This window comes from Leptidea sinapis, chromosome 8 (assembly GCF_905404315.1).
Source record: "Leptidea sinapis chromosome 8, ilLepSina1.1, whole genome shotgun sequence".
NCBI classification, from domain to species: domain Eukaryota; kingdom Metazoa; phylum Arthropoda; class Insecta; order Lepidoptera; family Pieridae; genus Leptidea; species Leptidea sinapis.
The window spans coordinates 14,750,382-14,772,043 of record NC_066272.1 but is presented as its reverse complement, the minus strand read 5'-3'; the positions used below and the strand labels follow the sequence as shown (position 1 = coordinate 14,772,043).

General features: G+C 34.0%; 1 protein-coding gene across 1 annotated transcript in view; it reads right to left on the bottom strand.

Annotated features, from left to right (window-relative positions):
- Positions 1 to 13,978, bottom strand: part of LOC126965720 (kynurenine formamidase) — a 55,374-nt gene extending 41,396 nt beyond the window's left edge. The window contains exon 1 of the mRNA XM_050809474.1: positions 13,829 to 13,978. The gene's annotated coding sequence lies outside the window, so the exon portion shown is untranslated. The remainder of the gene's footprint in view (positions 1 to 13,828) is intronic.
- Between the last annotated feature and the right edge of the window lie 7,684 nt (positions 13,979 to 21,662).

Here is a 21,662-nt window from a genome sequence, read left to right as displayed (position 1 = left end):
CGTTTATTTAACATTACCTACATAATTTCAATAACTTGTTAATACTGACAAGATATACCTAACATAAATATTATGTTAATTGGTATTTGTATATTATAATCATTGTTATCGCTATCGTTTGACTCCAACACTGTTTAACCGATCACTATGTAAATTAGCATGTATATATGTTTTTTTTTTTATGGGGAAGACTTTTATGGTATCCCTTTTTGTTGCAGGTCACCATCAAGTGGCGTCGCAGCATACCAATATTTATATCCAGGGTTTTTTTATGGAAAAGGAAAAAAAAACGAGCGTACGGGTCACCTGGTGTTAAGTGATCACCGCCGCCCACATTCTCTTCCACCACCACCAGAGGAATTACTCCTGTAATTCTCTCCGCTCCTGCGTTGCCGTCCTTTTGAAGGTACTCATGTCGTATCGTCCCGGAAACACCGCACAAGGAAGATCATTCGACAGCTTTGTAGTACGTGGAAGCTCCTTGAAAACTGCACTGTGGAGGACCGCCCGCCACACACCCATATTGTGGGGATGATATCCTAATTTATGGCGTGTCGTGCGAACGTGGAATTCGGCGGCAGGAATCAGGTGAAACAGTTCGGAACACTCCCCGTGATAAATGCGGTAGAAGACACACAATGAAGCGACGTCTCTACGCAACGCCAAGTGATCCAGCCGTTCACAGAGCAATAGGTCCCCGACAATTCAAGCTGCTCTGCGTTGCACGCGGTCAAATGGATCGAGCTGAGACTGGGGTGCGCCTGACCGCTGCCAAAGGGTTATTGGTAATTCAACGGAATCCCGTTAATAGATGGTAGGGAGTGAGTATTTGTGATAATTTTAACCCTTTGCATAAGTAATGCAAAAGTGAACCATTTTTGAGTTATCCTGCTTTTTTTTTCAATATAAGTCAAAACATTCATAATTTAAAAAAGTATCAATTTAACGATAAAATTACGTGTACTTAAGTAAAACGATAAACCTGTAAATTTTGGTTTAATAGAGTAACAGACTTTCTTGCCACTTCTTCTCATTAAAGCTCAACCCATTGCCGAAGTGTTGGTAAATGGTAAAAATTATAACTTTTGACATTGGTAAGTGTAATTTCTTTGACATGATTTGATTATGAGTTTCCGCGGAAGCCCTACTGCATGTGTCGCGGGCACGATAGTTATTGAAGTTAAACTTCAAGGTAAGGTTGGGGTAAACGTTTACCACTACCATGGAGTAAGTGGGTATAAAAGCACTGTTGCGTTAAACGTTCAACGCTCCTGGGGAGGGGGAAAAGAAAGAGACAGAGCGAGAGTTAATGCGTGGCACTCGAACGCATGCGCGTAGTATACCTGTTACAGGCCAGCGCGAGCGTTAGCAACGAATAGCGTCCAACGCAAGAGGGAGACAGAAAGAAAGATACACAAAGGTAGAAATTAGGAGAGAGAAAGAGAGTGAGTCGGTAGATCCCAAGCACATGTGCGTGGTATTCTTGCTATGCAACGAAGTAAACAGTGTGAGCGTCGTGAAATTTTTAGTTATTTGACGACCGATGTAGCCGAATGGTTAGTGACCCTGACTACTAAGTTAGAACTCCCAGGTTCGTACTATATAAATACATAAATATATTGTTGTCTTGTACCCATAGTACAGGCTATGCCTAGTTTGGGGCAAGATGATTTGTGTAAAAGTGTGTCAATATTATTATTATTATCATATATAAATGTAGCTCAACAAAGTAGTTATCAGTGCAGTGTCTAGTCACTATTTAATGACAGTAATGTAAATATATAAATCAAGTAAGTCAATATTGGTATTGTGCACTTTGCGCTCATTTCTTTGATAATAATTATCTTCCGTCATTTAATAGACTTTGACATTATCTGTTTTGAGTTTCTTGCGCGGATTCTTCTCAATTCTGATGCTTAAATTTTCGAATGGGAGGTAGATTTTGATGTTCAATAAGTAACTTTATATACTAAAATATTTGAAATTGAAAAGAATGAAGAAGTTGTAGGTATGAATATTTGTTTCTATTTTGTAACTGTTGTTACTCGATATATTCTTAATAATTATTAATGTTAATTATAATGTATTTACAAAACAACATTTATAAATATTCGTTTTAGGATACCTGAAAATATAAGATATTTATCTGCAAGACCAGACGTATTTTTTTTTATTGTTAAGCGATCACCGCCGCCCACTATCTCCTGCAACACCAGAACAATCGTTGCCGGCCTTTACATAAGTGAATTTGCTAGGATCATGGTTACCTGTTCTGTGGTCATAACCATAATGTTAACACCAGGAATAGACATAAACTTTAATAAGTCGAGTTAGTAAGTCATTTGTGGGCGATACATAACATGCTTTTAAAAAAAGATATCAGAAACTGTTCAAAACAAATGTATGACAAAATTCAAAAGAATTGTTAAAAAACGTTTGTGTGGTAAAGGTTACTATAACATAAATGACTTTCTTAATGATACCATAGATTTGGAATGGAGTGAACACCCTCAGGCTGTTAAATAATAAATTTTATTGTACGATTACACCGTTGTAACAATATTCTTTATGAAAAAAAAAGAAGCCCGCTGAGTTCTCAGGTCTGAAGAATTCTTTATCTAATGGTGGTAGTTTTTAACCTTCAATAAGTTATACCATAATATCCTATTTTGAATAAAAAAAATTGAATTTGTAATTTATGTTCTACTTGCGACTTCGTTCATAATATAAAGTTCATATAAAGCACGCAGGTTCGTATAAAGGTCCAAACTCAAGCCCACATACACACACACTCACTCACATACATACACACACACACACACCCACACAGTCTTCAGATTTATTTTAATTGTAAAATTTTGTTTTTAATCATTTTTTTTATTTCTAAATTGTTTACCAAGTATTATGTATCCGCTAAGTAAGTTGTGAGATACTCCCAATACAAGTGTTCTAAGACAACCTACTGGGAATCTCAACCACTAAAATGTATATACAATCTTTGAAATAAACAAAATATATTGGTATTTATAAAGTTCATACTGCGCTCCTCTGGGCACGTTTCTCATTTGATTGTGTAGTTACATCGAAAGCAAAACAAACAAGAAAACGCACATATCCTATATTTATAAGGTTATTGTTTTCTATTATGATTTTTTATAAAAAAAGAAACAATATTAAAAAAAAAACATCCAAATTTCAATAGAGTAGATGAGCTAAATTTATCGAACCAAAAAAAAAAACCAAAAATACTGGTACCAAAAAATAAGAAGACACTGTCAGTATTTTTTGCCAAAAACCATCTGTCTACAGCAAATACCACCTCCGAGGCAACAAATGGCGCTAAACTGCACACTGACAACTATGATATATACTATTACGACTCCTGTGCATGGAGTCCCCCTGAAAACGTGATCTGCAAAGGTCACTAAACGTCAGGTTAAATAAATAAATTATAAAAAAATACAGTACAGTTAAAGTTAGACGCGTTTTAAGCCCTTAAAGGTATTTAATTTAAATGTTAAAGTTAGGTTTAAATACTTTGAGTTCTGTATGTATTATCGTTTTGTACGCTTGGCATCACAAAGACGGGTAGACTTACAATATACTAGCGAATAAACTAACAAAGCGCACGACGGAGATGAAGCAAGAGAGAAAAGGAAAGCGAATCTATGGTTACTGTGACCGATTTTGATTGACAAGTCGTTACCAGTCAACCACTTGACATTGACAAATTAAAATTGTTTGTTATCGCGCTGTCAGGTTATCTGTACGCAACTGTATATTATAAACTCGTACTTAATCTTATCAATATTGATTATTCAAGGTTAAAACACTAAAATGTTCTGTTTATTGCCTTTACCTGTCATTTTATAGCGATCATATAATAAACTCTATAAATGATGTTATGAAAACAGTATTAAATTGTACAAACAATTCATTAGTACAGCGTTTATTATATTACTAGCCGACCCAGCAAACGTTGTATTGCCATATAAAGTAATAAAAAAAATTCAATAATTAAAATTTTTGGGGTAAAAAAAATAGATAACGACCGATTCTCAGACCGTACATAAAATTTTATCATACTACAATAATCATCATATTCAATTGCCACCTTGCAACTCTATTGCGTATCTGTGGATGGAATAGAATAATATTAAAATCGCGATGCAAAAATAGGTGTTGGTCGTAGACGTGTGAAAATTTGAAGTTGTGTGTATGCTTTAATGCTTAATTGTACTAAAAAAATAAAAATTGTCATTGAGATTTAGGTATTATGTACAAAAGCATGAATATTTCATAACTTCTATAGATTTTATGCGAAAATATGTAAAATTAAAAATAATTCAGAACATACGCATAAATTCATAATAAATATGGGTAAATTTACTAATTAGAATATCTTCATTTATTAGATACATAAAATATTATTATGACCATAACCGCATTCCTTAAGACATACCCTATGCTCAGATATAAAAAAAAAACAATACCGAATATATCAGAGCTAATCTGACGTCTCTGCGACTTTTGAATTAAGAATGTGTAGGTTTTAAATTATATTATGTGGTTGTAAAAGATGATTATATGTTGTTTTAGAAAATTGTGTTAAGGATTTAAAGCGCGCGCTGAGCTCTGCTATATACCACTGGACTGGCGCGGAGGCTGTCAAAGTGCCTGTGTTTTGTGCCTGTTTGATATTCGCCATTTTGGCGCTGTTGGCCATGTAGCGAGAGTCTGCGGTACTAAAACTAGTGATGACAACCTCAGCAAACATCGATAGGTGTTGGGAATCTATTAACAAATTTGATTCTTGAAGTATAAATAACACGGAAAACGAACGAAATTAATTCAAAATGCAAAAATAGAGATAGATAGATTCAGAATACTGTACGCTTATGCATAAAAAAGAGACATTATATTACCTACTTGAGGTAATTTATAACGTATTTTTTAAAATGGCTAGCGGCGACATTCAAGATCCGATATCTAGTTTAAGATTTGAATCAGTGATGGAAGGTATTAAGTCACCCATGGATTGTGTCCAGGTTTAAGATTAATATGACTCTATTTCCATAATTTCCACATCTTCCATAAAAAGTCCTTAACTGTCACACTTAACTTACACAAATACCAAACCTATAGATTGATTAAAAAAAGTTGTTCTTTAAATCTTATTGAAACACTAAAGCCACGATATGGATAAAATAAAATAATAATCTCGGATAGTTATTTTAACCGGCATACAGTTGATAACCTGCTCAACTACAATATTTGCATATTAGAAATATGACTTGAGATGTCACTATTTCAAATCTAAGCAATTTGTTATTTTATAAAGTGAATTAGAATTTCAATTTAGACACTTTATAAAATAGAAGAACACAATACGACATTGTATTTCTTCACGATATTTTATCAAATAAAGTAGATTGCAGCGAACTAAGTACTTGCAAAGATATCATTTCAGGTTCAACCCTATCGAACACGACATACAAAATTATTTCAAATATCAAATATAAGGACATATTATGCTCGAAACTCAGCGCTATGCCTTATTGCATAAACATATAACAATGATTATTCTAACTTAGATCTATTTCATTTGCAAACGCACACACACACGCTCACACACAACATCCACGCACGCGCACACACACACCTTATACGTTATTCTTATCTTTTTGGTAGGTTTTCTGGAGTTTCTAAAGGAATAGCTGTTCTTGTACACACAACAGAGTTACAACAAATAAATAACTTACAAAAAAACTATCAGCTAAATACAAGATAGGCTCCAACTCCACGAGGAGGGTGTGTACACAGCATGTTTAGCACAAATAAATAACCATTAAAATACAATACGAGGGGCACACTGAAATGATCGGGAATAGAATATTTCCAATAAAACCTTTTTTAGAATTTGAATACTGGCCTCTTAGAACCTTACTGACATTCATACAATTAAAAAAAGTTCAAAAACAAAAAATATGCTGGTTTAAAGTTGACACGTCGTTGACAGAAATGGAGCTCACTCGTGAACATTTCCGTGCCATAATTTCTCACAATTTTCGTCGCGGCTTATCTCAAGATAAATGTCTCAGCGAACTTGTTTCAATTTATGATGTTGAAGCACCGAGTCAAACGACACTATACCGCTGGTATGCCGAGTTCCGACGCGATCGTGTGTCGCTCAGCACTGTTTCTTCTGCAGGTCTACCAAGAACAGCGGTCACGCCTGAAAACATCGCAGCTGTGCGAACTATTGTATTGCCCCTCGTAAAAACTGCGATCTCAAAACTTGCTTTAGGTTATGTTATATTTATTATAAAAGAAAACGAGAGAGAAAATCGCAGCTGTGCGAACTATTGTATTGCCCCTCGTAATAACTGCGATCTCAAAACTTGCTTTAGGTTATGTTATATTTATTATAAAAGAAAACGAGAGAGAAAATATATATTTGAACAAATAGACGTGAATAATTATTAGGGTAAGGGCATATTAAAATTTTAACAAATATTATTAGCTGTAATCCGAATTCTTCGCCCAGTTGCAATAAGAAGTCTCTACGTTTTAATCCCACATTTAGACCCATCGATATACGTGTTCAATGAAACAAAAACCTTAGAGCTTTACAATATTAGTATAATATTTCAACATCTTACCATTTGCGTGGTTATCAGATGTTGTTTTGCGATAACAGATTCGTAGTTCAGTTTAATTTTATTTTGGTATTCAATATACTGACGAAAAGCGTTATACCACTAATAATAATATAGAATAACTAACACGATAACCCGTGTCAATTGTTGATAAACACAAGAAATTCGTGTCACAAAGTGCTTCTAAAATCAATAAATCACTTTATATCATGATGTGTGAATTATTGTTTTGCCCCGTTTAAATAACGATAATAGATATAAAATATATTAGCCTAGTAATTACTATTACTAAAATAGTTATGCGAAAATGATAACGCATTATTAACCCTTCGCTGGTATTGCTAGAAAGACAACGTAACTGGTATCAGTGGTCCAAACTGGTCCCATAAAAATATACATTTAAGGTCATCAATTCTGGGTAAGTGCAGGTAACTCTAACTAAATAGCTTTTTTAGCTGGCAACGAAGCATGAAATGTCATTTTATGGTCCAATGGACTTGCATCCCGCCACTTAATTAATAAAAGAAAAATATAATTTAGTTCTGACCCTCACTTTTGTTGAGTTTGTGTGTGGTGTGGCATAAAAACAATTGAATTTTCTGAACTAACCACTGACCTCTACTATATACCACTGGACTGGCGGCTGTCAAAGTGCTTCTGTACCTACTTGATATTCGCCATTTTGGCGTTATTGGCCATGTAGCGAGAGTCTGCGGTACTAAAACTAGTAATGACGACCTCTGCAAACATCGATAGATGCTGATAAACTATTAAAAAAAATGTGTACTTTATTACGTTGATTCTTGAAGTATAAATAACACGTAGAACGAACGAAATTAATTCAAAATGCAAAAAATATTTTAACAAAAAAACAAACGAATTCAACAACACTATTTCAAAACAATAGATATAATAAGGTTCCTAGAATAGAGGTGGCGCTGCAGTAACGCTCGAGAAATTTTTATTCTTAAATGTTGGCAGGACGTTAATTTTTTAGACTTCGCATATAAAAATAGGGTTCTTCATAGTATTCAGATACAATTATGAAATTCGCCCAGTAACAAGACCTAATAACAGCCTGGTATATCTCCATGGTTTATCATTTTTTTGTTATAAATAATCTCTCATAAGATGTAGATAATACATGACATCATTTGTTATGAAATTATATTTATACATATAAAAGTACATAATGTAGAATCTTGTAAAGTTTATATAAACTTCTACTATATGGTAATAAAGATACTAGCTGTTTTGAAAACAAAACATTTGCGGTGTTGTTACAAAAAAATAATATAATCATGACTAAGTCACGTGTTTTGTTAAACAGTGATATAACTTTAACGACGTCAGTGACCTAACAATATCGACGTCTAAAGTGGATCTTTTTTTCATTACAAAACAGTATTTATCTTGTGTTAACTAAAACTTCGTTAAGCACAACTTAAACTGAGGTGTACAGGAACAATTAAAAGAACGGAACGCAATTATTGACATCTGTCATCTATCTGTGATCATATAAACTAAATCTTCCAAATGAATATGATCTTCTTTGAAGCTTCGACTCGTGTTTAAATATTTCAAGACGTTTATTTAACTGATATATGTTACAAGCACTTTGCAGAATCCATCGTTATATTATTTGAATGCTCTTGTTTCAATTTTTGCTATTTTTGATTATTTCTGGATTTATTCTTTCCGCCCATTCTCTGTATGGACCACGTCTACAGGGTGCTCTGCCACTACATGGTATTTTCTTCTCGCAACAGGCACTTGTTGCAAATATGGCAAAATTACAAAATAAAGAAACACCCAGCTTACTTTCGCCATTTTTGGATCTGAATTACGTTCCACAAGGAGCTGGCTTCCTGCAGGCAATGTAAATTTTTCTAGTGCAGCTTCTGGCGCCGCTGATGAAACTAAGGATAGCTGTAAAAATCAGGAGAGCACTGCTCACGATATCCATCCTCCTATCCTGACACCATCTCGGGTTTGTTTTTTTGATTTTTCTGATGATGTTACACTGTTTTTTTTTCTGTGTAATATAATTAATGTGTAAAGATTTTTTAACGCTAAACAAAATAAAGACAGATTTGTAATACTAAGGACTTTTTAAATCAAGTGTTCGACACAATATGTTCAACTTTTTTGTAATAACACAGTTAATGTTTGAAAAAAATCTAATAAAGGCTTCGATTACAAGTTATATTTTCGTAAAAAGAAGTGGTTCTTTAAATTTATATAGTGGATCAGGGTAGGCTGCGAACGAACGTGCGAATGGCATCTATGAGAAAACCATAAAAGTCTGAAATACGTGTAGCAAAGTGAATGATAAATTTAGGAATAACTCAATATCGCGCCAACCGATTTCGATGATTCTAGTTAAGGAGTCCCATCGATCATTATATTCCACTACGACAATTACTTGAGTATAACTATTTTATGGTAATTAACTTAAATATCCGGATACCATAAAATAGATTCGAACGAGTATCGTTAATTTGCTCCTAAGAATTGAAGAGTTCCGTTACTTTGTCATGGATTCCGTATTCACTATCTTTGAAGTATATCCTTTCCAATAAAAAAAGAATCATCGAAATTTTTCAAAATCAGGTTGTACGTGGAAGAGAGTTCCTTGAAAACCGCACTGTGGTAAAACGCACATTCAGATGGTGGGGATGATATTCCAATTAATGGCACGTCGTGCGAAAGTGTCTCGTCTATGTTTCGGTCAGAAATTGGCTTTACCTAATTTATTGAAATTCAGTAACTTTTTGTTAGATGAGACGATTAACAGCCGTTCCCAATATACTATCTACAGATAGAGATAAATTACTACCTTCTACTGTCAGTAATTAGCTGTCAATAATCTGAAACGTCCTCCTATTGACAGACAGCGTGTGCGGATAAGGTGAGTTACCGTCGGTAAGTTTATTGGGACAGATAAGTCAACGATAGTTACGATTTTTATCTCAAGTAGGCCACAACTGGAGATAGACTGAATATTGGGAACGGCCGTTATAAAGAATAAATTAAGTCGTAGTTCGATGTGTGGAAAACGTATGAAACACGATAACGTTCCATTTGATGAGCACGAATAAAATACGTTAAGTTATATATTTGAAAGCAAAGGGAGTATTAAAAATGACTTCATAACTTATGTAAGTTGTTCGAGTTAGAACACCGGAATAAAACTGCTTTCAACTTTCCAATAGGAATGCACAATGATCCACAAGAGATAGGTATTGTCGGGTTGTAATATTAGATATAGATAGACTGGGAGATATCAAATTGTAACAAACCAAATCAGAATATTTTTATTCAAAATAGGATATGATATCACTTATTGAAATTCAAAAACTACCACCCATTCGAAAAAGTTTACCCCAGACCTGAGAAGAACGGGCGAATAAACTTAGCGGCCTTCCTTTTTATCCACAATTATTACAAGACCTTGAGTCTCGTGCCAGATTTTGGCGAGTCAACATGTCCTAAGGATGCCTCTTGTAGAGGCGAAATCAACACTAAAGAAAAAGGATATGGTAACAATGTAATATTTATTATTTAATAGACTTAGGGCGGTCCCTCCATTCCCGATCTGTAATATCATTAAGCAAGTCATTTAGTCAAAGGTCTAAGTCAAAAAAATCTTTATTCACTGTAAAACTTTATAAGTTATTTAGTGCAAGTCAGGATGAAGTACAAAAGTTACAATAGCATTCAAATGAGTATAACAATATTCATTAATAAAATTTAGAACATTAATTCCAAGTATCGTTATCATTCAAATAATCTTTCACATTATAATAGGCCTTAGATGTTAATTTATTTTTTACGATACATTTAAATTTTTTAATAGGTAATATTTTAATTTCATTTGGGAGTTTATTATAAAGTATAACACAATCCACTTTAAAAGATTTAGCAATTTTACGGAGCCTAGTAGATGGAATTGCTTTATGTTATGGTACTATGTACCTTTGCCACACCGGTTAGCAAGTTTTCTTGCTTTTTAACATAAGTTTACTTCGCCATACGTTGATTGCTTTCTTTTGCACTTTGAGTGAAGTATCATCCGCAAACATTACACCTTACGTTTTTTCTATAAGATCGGTAACGTAAATAAGGAAGAGAAACGGACCAACAATACCCTTGTGGCATATTAACTTAGTACTCCTCAATAGGAGAATGAAGATGCTATTTAAATTTACATTCTAAATTCTATTAATCAAATGATATATCAGTACTTCAAGCGCAGTCACTTTAAAAGTCTTAGATAAATTACAAACTATATCCAATGCTTTTTGTAATTCCTCCCAGGAAAAACAGATACTTAATCAAGAATACCTCAACGCCGACGTCCCTTACTAAGTAAACTGAACTATTTAACTGTAGTTTAAATGACAAATTATTTTCAGTGGTAAATTGTAAATAAATCATAAACTCCGGAGAAAAATCACTGTCACTACACAACGTGAAATTGAAAATAAACAAAAATTGAAATTATATGAACGAAATTCTGTTTACATCACTAAATCGAAATTCGATACTAGGTCGTTGTAAAATGTTTTATTACTGAATAATTTCTCTATATAATGTCTAAATTATGCTTAGAGTTTTCATTTCAATTTCAACGTATTTCAACGAAATTCAACAATATTATCTACCTCTATGTTTTGAAAGGAAATAAAGGCTTGCTAAACTTTGACAATTCGTGACAGATAATAGGAAATTTTAGATAATTAATATTAACAATTCAATTAATTAATAATATTCGGATCCACAAAATATTTTTTACAAAGAAATAATCTGATAGGTAGCAATTTTTTCACATCGCAACAGACGATAATATAATGAGTACTTAGTTTGTAAATCCAAAAACCCTTCCTATTTGAAAGTTTTAAGATCTAAAGTCCTTACTGATTGCCCAGGTCACTCAGTGGTTGGCCTTCTCGTCGACATTCAGTTCATTTTTCATGTTCTTTTAAATTATACATATTAATTCATATCTTTGAAATTATTGAGCACTATGAATATCTCTTGTCTTATGCACCAATAATAAGGCTTTATTTAATTTCCTGGCATTAAATATTCACAATAAATTTATATTACTTCAAAATTTACGGTTTGTATGGACCTTTTTATGGTAAAAGCCTCCTCCAAAGATTTCCATTCGGTTCTGTTTATTAATGTCTCTAACCAACTTTGCGCCCGCCATCGCCACTATTCCACCTGCCTATCTAGCACACCATAGAAGAGACATGGAGCACACTAAAAATAAATTATTGGACATAAACAAATTCTTATTAAAAAGAGACTGGGCTCCTAAGCAGAGTTGGATGACCGAGAAAATAAATAACCTTATGGAGGAAAGGAGACTGTACAAAAACTCTGATAAAACCAAGTACATGGATATCGATAAGAGAATTCGGCGCGAAGTCCGCTATGCGCGCGATGCTTGGTATCGAGGGTAGTGCGAGATTGGAGGATCTTTATGCTAAGCATGATGCATTTAATCTACACAGGGAAATAAAATCTTTTATTGGCTATAAAAAGACTACACACCAACTCATAGATAAACACAATATCCCAATTTTGGATATAAAAAAGAAAAAACACCTATGATGTGATTTGAGTGATGGGTATTCTATCCAAAAAGACGAAGTTACAAAGGCTTTAAGAAAAGCTAAAACTGGAAAATCAGCGGGCCCAGATGATATTCACATAGAGGTACTTATTAAGGACGAAAATATTGAAGCCCTGGAAAAGTTTTTGAATGCTGTTTATGACTCTGGCCACTTACCCAAAGACTGGTTAGCGTCATCTTTCATTACGCTCCCTAAGAAAGCCAATGCGAAAAAGTGCGAACAATTTCGAACAATTAGCCTTATGAGTCAAGTATTAAAACTATTTCTAAATATCATTCACAAACTCATAAGAACTAACTGTGACGAACAACTCGCAGATAACTAGTTCGGTTTTAGATCAGAAGTCGGCACAAGAAATTTAGAATGAAATATAGGAACGTGTTAGATCATACATGAGCTCTAGTATTGGTTACAGCATCACGAACGCAGGTCATTATCCAGTTAAATCCAGTTAATCTACAACATGCCCTATTAAATATCACCAAAAACAATGGTGTTTAAATTAACATAGTAACGACAGAAAATGTTGTGCTTTATCTTATTTACAGTAGCCAGTGACCCATGTTTTTTGTTTCACCTAAACAAATGCGTTTATACAAAATTTCATATTTTTGTTAGTTACGAAATTTGTAGAGGTTTAATTATGTAAGTAAGTAAGTAATTACATATATACGTTTTTCCCTTAGATAATTTATAAGTCTAGATAGAGCATATTGCTGTTAGACAACCGATGAAAACAGGCCAGGTTTAATACTTTAGTGTGCGCGAAAAGCTACATCTTACACTAGCGATTTGCATGTCACTTTGTGTTATTGTGCGTAAATTGCACAAAATAAAAGCTAACAGTCAACCACAGTTTTTTTCCACATTTTCACAGCTGTCACAGTGCATCTAGTAGTACTAATGATCTAAAGTTTTTCCCTGTTATTTTCAAGAAATAAAGTCAAAGCAGAAATGTCAAAATTTGCGTCAAAAATTTATCCCATACATAAAAATCTATAAATCCAATAAAAAAATAAATAAAACAATCTTGTCCCTCAAGTTGGACCAAGCTGCACAAAGTGTGCAAAATTTGATTAGAATCGGTTCAGAAGTAGAGTTCATCGCGGACAAACAACGTGACACAAAAAATTTATTTATAGAAAGATATCGAGATAGATATTGTACTTAATGCCTTATAACCAAGTTTGTGGGCGCGACTACTTTATAGTTTTTGAATTATAATATTTGTTTTATTATGCCAAAGAAGTATAACTTTTAACACAAAGTTTTTTATAAATTAAACAAAGCTTAAGTTTACATCAAAATGGGGATATCTTTGACCAGCATTCAATTGTTGCACAACCTTAACTAACCAAAACCACAAACAAATTTAAAAAAACATTAACTACAAACACACTTAACGAACAGTTACTATTTATTACCGTAATATAGGAACTAATTATTTAGTAATTAAGAAAATAAAATAACATGCTATTAGATAAAAATGAATATTATAATTTATAAAAATAAAGCACTTACTTTGTCAGTATTATCTTGTTTGTAAACAGCTTTAAGTGCACGCAAAATGCACGACGCCAACGCACATTGAATCAACAATGAGTAGATAAAACGCAGTAGACTAATAATAGACCACAGAGTACAGACCAACGCTCACACATACAGCCACTAACAAACTGATCTGAATCTCACAGACGCATACTAAATATAATGAGATAACGCCTGCTTGCTTTTCTTAATAATTAAAAGTGCCTCAGAAGTCAGAACCTGTTTTGTTTATATTGACTAGGTCATGCCTTCATTGACAACCGAAATGTCCACGTATTTATTACCACTGTTATATTGGATTTTATTTAATGTGTTTGCATTTGCTTTGTAAACATTACTTTAATTTATTTATTATCTACAGAACTTAATATAAAATAGCCCAACTAATAAAATTGTCATTTGAATAGAATTAATATTTTAAATGGCGGCGATTTCAATGGCGGCAGACAAGTTATTAATCTCTGCGTTAAATGTTTTAGATTTTACAACGCAATCTGACAATTTTTACAAATATTATGTTGTCTCAGTCATAAAGTACTACACAAGTGAACTTAATTTAAATTGCATCTTGCTGTAACCGTCACATGACGTGTTGAACTTAAAATTATATAAGATACAATATTCTATTATAAAACAAGATAAAGGTACACGACGGCAAGAAGATATTATCAAATAATAAAAAAGTTCTCAATGAAAATCAACGAGGTTAAAGTAGCAAAAAAAAAATAACAAAAACCTCAGAATAGAAAACTTTTACAACACAGAAATATGTGCCAACGTGAAATTAAGAAAATTATTATGTTGTTCATCCAAGTGCTATTGTATGAACGAATAGGAGAGAACGAATTTTCAATCCCTCTCTTAAGACTGGGTTTAAATATCGTTCAATGTACAATAACAATTTGAATGATAAACTGTACGTGCCATTAAATAAGTTAGCTAGAGTTGAGGGCTCCTTCATATGATAGGACTTGGTATTCAATTTTATAATAAAATACCAGACAGAGCACAATTCAAGAAATATTTGAAAGCTTTTTTGAAAAAGAATGCTAACATACTATATATAAACCTATTTACCTAAAGTAAAGTAGATTATATAGGGATAATGATGCTTGGTGCTTGTCTAGTTCTAGGCCACCTAAAATTGTAAAATATATAGACGTATAATATTTACCAGTGGGAGGCTCCTTTGCACCGGATGCCGGCTAGATTATGGGTACCACAACGGCGCCCATTTCTGCCGTGAAGCAGAAATGTGTAAGCATTACTGTGTTTCGGTCTGAAGGGCGCCGTAGCTAGTGAAATTACTGGGCAAATGAGACTTAACATCTTATGTCTCAAGGTGGAATCATTGAGGGAAGTTGGGGAAGAGGCCGTAGGAGTATAACATGGCACTATAACATTAAAACCTGGATGGGGAATCAGAGAGCTGACGAGTTGAAAAGAAAGGCTGAAGATAGAGAAGCGTACCTATAGAGAAATGATTGCCAAAATCCCTTAAGATAAGATAACAGAAGAAGAAAATAGGAGACGATAATAATCTCAATTTCATGGGATGTAAAAAATCAAATAAATAAAATAAAGTAAAACTAATTGATTTTTAAATATAACATGATGGTGATGTTCTGTATAAATAAATAAAAATATCCAAAAATTATCAACTTGTGTTTCTTTGTGAGATAAATGAAATAAGCATAATATGATGATGACATTTGCATAATTATGAGGGCAAACAAGATAAGCCGTGCTAGAATTTATCTTATTTAAACCAACATAAACCCTTATCTCATTCAAAAACAAAAGAGCTCAGTTATATAACGGCGATAGTACCTAAGCTATTTTATTTTCTTTGATTAATGCGAGTGTTACAAATTAAAATAAAACAGATTTTAAAGGATTAAAACGTATACAATTATATACGTATAATTGTAACTGTTTTGACATTAGATTTTGCGTAAAAGTTACATTTCTATTATAATTTTAGCTAACCCGATTTACAATTTACTAGAGCATAGATGAACAAAGTGTGCAAGAGAGAACATAATATCTAACGGAGATACAGCAAGAAAGAAAAGGAAGGCGAATCTATTTATACTGTAACCGATTTTCACTAACAAGTCGTAAACAGTCAGCCGCGCTTGTCATTAGCTCCTTAGTATTTCGAATATTAACCTAGGTAACACACACATTTGTCAATACAAATCAAATTTGATTTATTTGCTTTCAGGTCGTCTATGCGCTAGTATTTTCTAAGTCTTGAGAGGTACTAAGCTTAGACTGTGACTGCGGCGAAAACCTCGAAAAATATTGAGGTTGACGTTTAACCTCTATTTTGAGCAATGAACGCACACTAACACAAAGAGACATACAAATCGAGAGTGTAAGACGTAGCTTGTCACGCACACTGTAGTAATAAACTTGTCCTGTTCTCATTGGTTGTCTAGCAGCAAGAGGCTCTATCTAGACGTATCCTACTAATTAATATCTTCCCTATCTTGGCGTGCGTCCGTACAGAATGGGATGTCGCTATGCCAACTTAATGGCTGACAGGCTTGCCCTGCATGTTTCAGTATGACAACTCTCTCTGTTATCCCTACTTAAACATTTTATTGAGATCAAGCCTTTTGTTGCGAATGCAACGGGCAACTAGTGTTAAATAAATAATGTTATGTAACGGAAGTTTTTATTAATTTAACTTGAATTTAGGCTTGGATCTACCAAGGTCTGAGTGATAATTTTACATAAAAGATTCCCAATAACATTTTATTGAGATAAAACCTTTAGTTGCGAATGCAACGGGCATCTACTAGTAAATTATAAATGATCAAGTACAAGATATTGAACACGCCTGCTTTATTATAACAGCAATAGTGCGGTAATAAGTGATTGATGTTATGCCAACTATGTTGCCTTGGTACTTCATAGCAAGATATATACTTAGTACTAGCTGGTGCCCGCGATTCCTGGTGATTATTTCCTATGATATATTGTTATGAGGTAACGCTGCCGATATTAATACCATGTTTGTGCTGCAGAAGAGGACTAATATTCGCGCTATTTATAACCTAGGTCCTAAAGAATCATTGAGAGCAAAATTTAAAGAAATAAACATCTCAATATTATATTCTAGATAATGTTATGAACATAGACACAGTGAATTTTCTAGAAACTGTCATAACCATAATATTAATAACTAGGAACAAACATGAGCTATTATGCCTACTACTTTGCTAAGTCGATTTCGTAAGTCTTTTGTGCTTATATCCTTTAAGAAGATCCCAGAAAATGTTCACAATAAATAAATGTATTACATAATTCAAAAGAAATTTTAAGACGTTTATGTGGTTGCTATAACATAAATGACTTTCTTAATGATACCATAGATTGGGAATGGAGCGACCGCCGTTGGGCCAGTTAAATTATTTTGATTGTATCGAAATTTTATTAAAAAAAAAGAAGCCCGCTGAGTTTCTTGCGCCCATTCTTCTCAGGTCTGGGACATTCATTTCCGAGTGGGTAGTAAGTAGTTTTTGTCTTTCAATGAATGATTCCATATTCTGTTTTGAATAAAAATATTTGAATTTGAAACAGTTCCACTAAAGATTCCATAAGTGTAACTCTTACTCTATCGGTTTTTGCAGCGCACACCAAAATATCTCGTAGATTGCAGATTTTTTTCCTACTTACTTGACACTTATCGTTATATTTTGGACAATTCACACATCTTTATAAATTATGGCCTATGTGTTATTTTGATATATCTTATTTAATATAATTCTATTCGATTCACAGTTACGCAATTGAATTGCAAGATGGCAGTCGAATATAGATAATGATTATTGTAGTACGATAGTTATATGTACGATATAATAATATTTGGTAAGTCTGAGAATCGGTCGTCAACTAAATAGATTTATACCCCAAAAAAATTAATAATTGAATTTTTTTATTACTTTAGTTGGCAATACTACGTTTGCTGGGTCATTAAAATCCATTCAGTAGAATGAAAGAGTAATAAACATCCATACATACAAACTTTCGCGTTTATAATATTTATATGGATGAAGACGAAACATTAATTTCTATGGTTAATACCGTTAAAAATATCGAAAGAAACTTATGACACTCAGGTTTATGTTATACGGGAATAATCGATTTTGTTTTTAAAATCTATATTCTTTAAGTATCTAACAACGGAATTAGTAGAACTAGAATTAGAAAATGAGTGGTTCGTCTCGCATCGCAAATATGGTGTTTTTAGACAAGTTTTGTGGTGAAAGTATAGCATTTCAAGCTATGAACACTACTTAATCCTGTTACACATATCCTTAAGGCGAGGTTTTCCAAACACTTTAGGTAAAAATTGCGCGAACGTTAGATTCGATAGGTACGCATGGACACGGGCGTCGGGCATGGCTGAGAACGAACCGAGCGATGCGGGTCAACGAACGCCGACCCAGAATGAACCGCGTAATATTTTTTAAAACTTACAGTTGTGCTAGAGTACGGAATTACTGTGATAATATTTTTTATGCATTTTTGAAGTAAATCTTTTTTATCGACGTATGAGAGAAATGTTATATTACGCGCAAAATTATGATTTCAACATTATGGATATCGTATCCGAGATTCTCGAAGGTGCAGAGAACTAATTTGGGATCATTTTTGAAATCCAAGATGGCCGCCGCGCAAAATTATGATTTCAACAATATGGGTATCGTATCCGAGGTTCTCGAGGGTGCAGAGAACGAATTTGGGATCATTTTTGAAATCCAAGATGGCCGCCGCGCAAAATTATGATTTCAACAATATGGGTATCGTATCCGAGGTTCTCGAGGGTGCAGAGAACGATTGTGTGATCATTTTTGAAATCCAAGATGGCCGCCGCACTTAATTATGATTTCAGCAATTTGGATATCGTGTCTGAGGTTCCCGAGGGTGCAGAGAACGATTTTGGGATCATTTTTGGAATCCAAGATGGCCACCGCTCAAAATTCGTCCTCGACACCCTCGAGAACCTCGGATACGGTATCCATATTGCTGAAATCATAATTTTGTGCGGCGGCCATCTTGGATTTCAAATATGATCACAAAATCGTTATCTGCACCCTCGAGAACCTCGGACACGATATCCATATTGCTGAAATCATAATTTTGTGCGGCGGCCATCTTGGATTTCAAAAATGATCACAAAATCGTTATCTGCACCCTCGAGAACCTCGGACACGATATCCATATTGCTGAAATCATAATTTTGTGCGGTGGCCATCTTGGATTTCAAAAATGATCACACAATCGTTCTCTGCACCCTCAAGAACCTCGGACACGATATCCATATTGCTGAAATCATAATTTTGTGCGGCGACCATATTGGATTTCAAAAATGATCACAAAATCGTTCTCTGCACTCTCGAGAACCTCGGACACGATATCCATATTGCTGAAATCATAATTATGAACGGCGGCCATCTTGGATTTCAAAAATGATCACATAATCGTTCTCTGCACCCTCGAGAACCTCGGACACGATATCCATATTGCTGAAATCATAATTTTGTGCGGCGGCCATCTTGGATTTCAAATATGATCACAAAATCGTTATCTGCACCCTCGAGAACCTCGGACACGATATCCATATTGCTGAAATCATAATTTTGTGCGGCGGCCATCTTGGATTTCAAAAATGATCACAAAATCGTTATCTGCACCCTCCAGAACCTCGGACACGATATCCATATTGCTGAAATCATAATTTTGTGCGGCGGCCATCTTGGATTTCAAAAATGATCACAAAATCGTTATCTGCACCCTTGAGAACCTCGGACACGATATCGATATTGCTGAAATCATAATTTTGTGCGGCGGCCATCTTGGATTTATCTAACTTCCCTAAAGTACATATATACAAAAATCCCGCGTGACATAATATTCAAAATAATATTACGTAAATTTTATTTTAGTACTTTCCGACTTACATTTACCTATATATTTCAACAAATACGCTGTCGCATCATCATTATTTTTTTACTATGATTCCCGCTTTGTAGAATAAAATAAGTTTTGTGTTTATAGCTATCATAGTTTTTTGATAATATAAACAATTCAAATAAAAAAGACTATTTTTCAAAAAATAAATCTATCGAGATTTTTTTTCGTAATCGTGTTTTCGAGACAGCGATAATGTAGACAAAGAAATGAAGTTAAACATGTCAAAAAATTGGAACCGTAATATTTGTAGAATTATTTTAAGTAGATTTTTAAAAATGTTACTTTTTAGGACTATAGATAGCGCCTTAAGTCTTATTTGTAGGTTGCTAATGCTTGCCGAGCCTTTTTGAACTACCACTTTTCTTTGAAGTTAAACAAGTTTTTTGGCATGGCGTGACGAATTTTTTTGGTACTTCTCTCAGAAAAATTATTCTTATAGCTTGTACTTTTTTGTGTAGGTTCATTTATTCAGATTAGTAGTGAATAACGAGGATTGTAAGCATATAAACTGTTTTCCACCCAAGAATTGTGAAAATATTGGCTTTGTTACATAGATGGCGGGCCGGCAGCTGTGAACTCATATCGCTCAAGGTCGCCTTAAATTAGCTCTTACAAAATGCAGGCATTTTATTCTAGTGTCATCAATATCACCAATAGAACTTATCTATATAACAGTTATAAGCCATATACTCGTATCACACTTCTTAATAATAATGTAAAATAACATCTCGATTCTTGTAAAAAAATAGTTTCCAATTATTTAATCCCTTTTCTGGAATTATTTTGGCCTCACTCTATAAATTTCTCCAACGCAAGAGAGTTCATCATCAAACCCCACGCTTACCCCTCAACGGGTTTCAAGACTTTAAGGGTTTTGTTGGTCAGCTCTTCAACCTGTATGTCAACCGACTGATCGATGAGCTCAGCAGCTCCAGCATGAAGTGTGCGTGAACAATATCAGCTACGTAGAGGATATGGCGCTGCTGAGCCAATCTATTGGTGCTTTACGAAGGCTACTGAGAATTTGTGGGTGGCGCACGGGCTCAAAAACAATGCGAAAAAGAGTGTAATAATGATTTTCTAGTAAGTTTAGTATTTGGGTTACCGAGAAGCTCAACCACAATGTGAACATTGAAAGGGAGGGTAGAGTGCTGTCTATCCGATGCAAAATGTTGGGCCGCAGGTTTGCACTATGAAAGGAGATTTTTTTACAACAATAAGGGACGAGATGACCATGACGGTCATCAGTTGGTAATTAATACGCCCTGCCCATTACAATGTACTACCACTCAGGATTGATGAAAGTCCCAAAAATTCTGATCGTGACCACAATTGCACTCGTCTACTTGAGACATAAGATGTTATGTCTCATTTGCCCGCTAATTTCACGGCGCCCTTTATCAGACCGAAACACAATTATGCTTACACATTACTCCTTCACGGCAGAAATGGGCGACATTGTGGTACCCATAATCTAGCCGGCATCTTGTGCAAAGATCCCACTGTTGTCAAAGATGCGCTTTTTAAAGCGTACGTTTTGTAAGTTCGCAAATTGTACTAACAATTAATATGGATGTAATCTCATGTATTGATGAATCCGAAATAAATGATTATTATATAGGTATTGATATTTCTTCTTTTATATGAAATGTTATGAATAATTTTAAACTTTTGCTCGTGATTTGTTGTGCTCGTGTAGTGGGGATGGATGACAATCTTTTAGAACCATTTTGGTTTAAAGTGTAAGGAAAGGTCGGTATAGTAATTCATGATTTGATTGCAACCAGTTTAAGAGGAACTATGAATAGTACTAGTATGA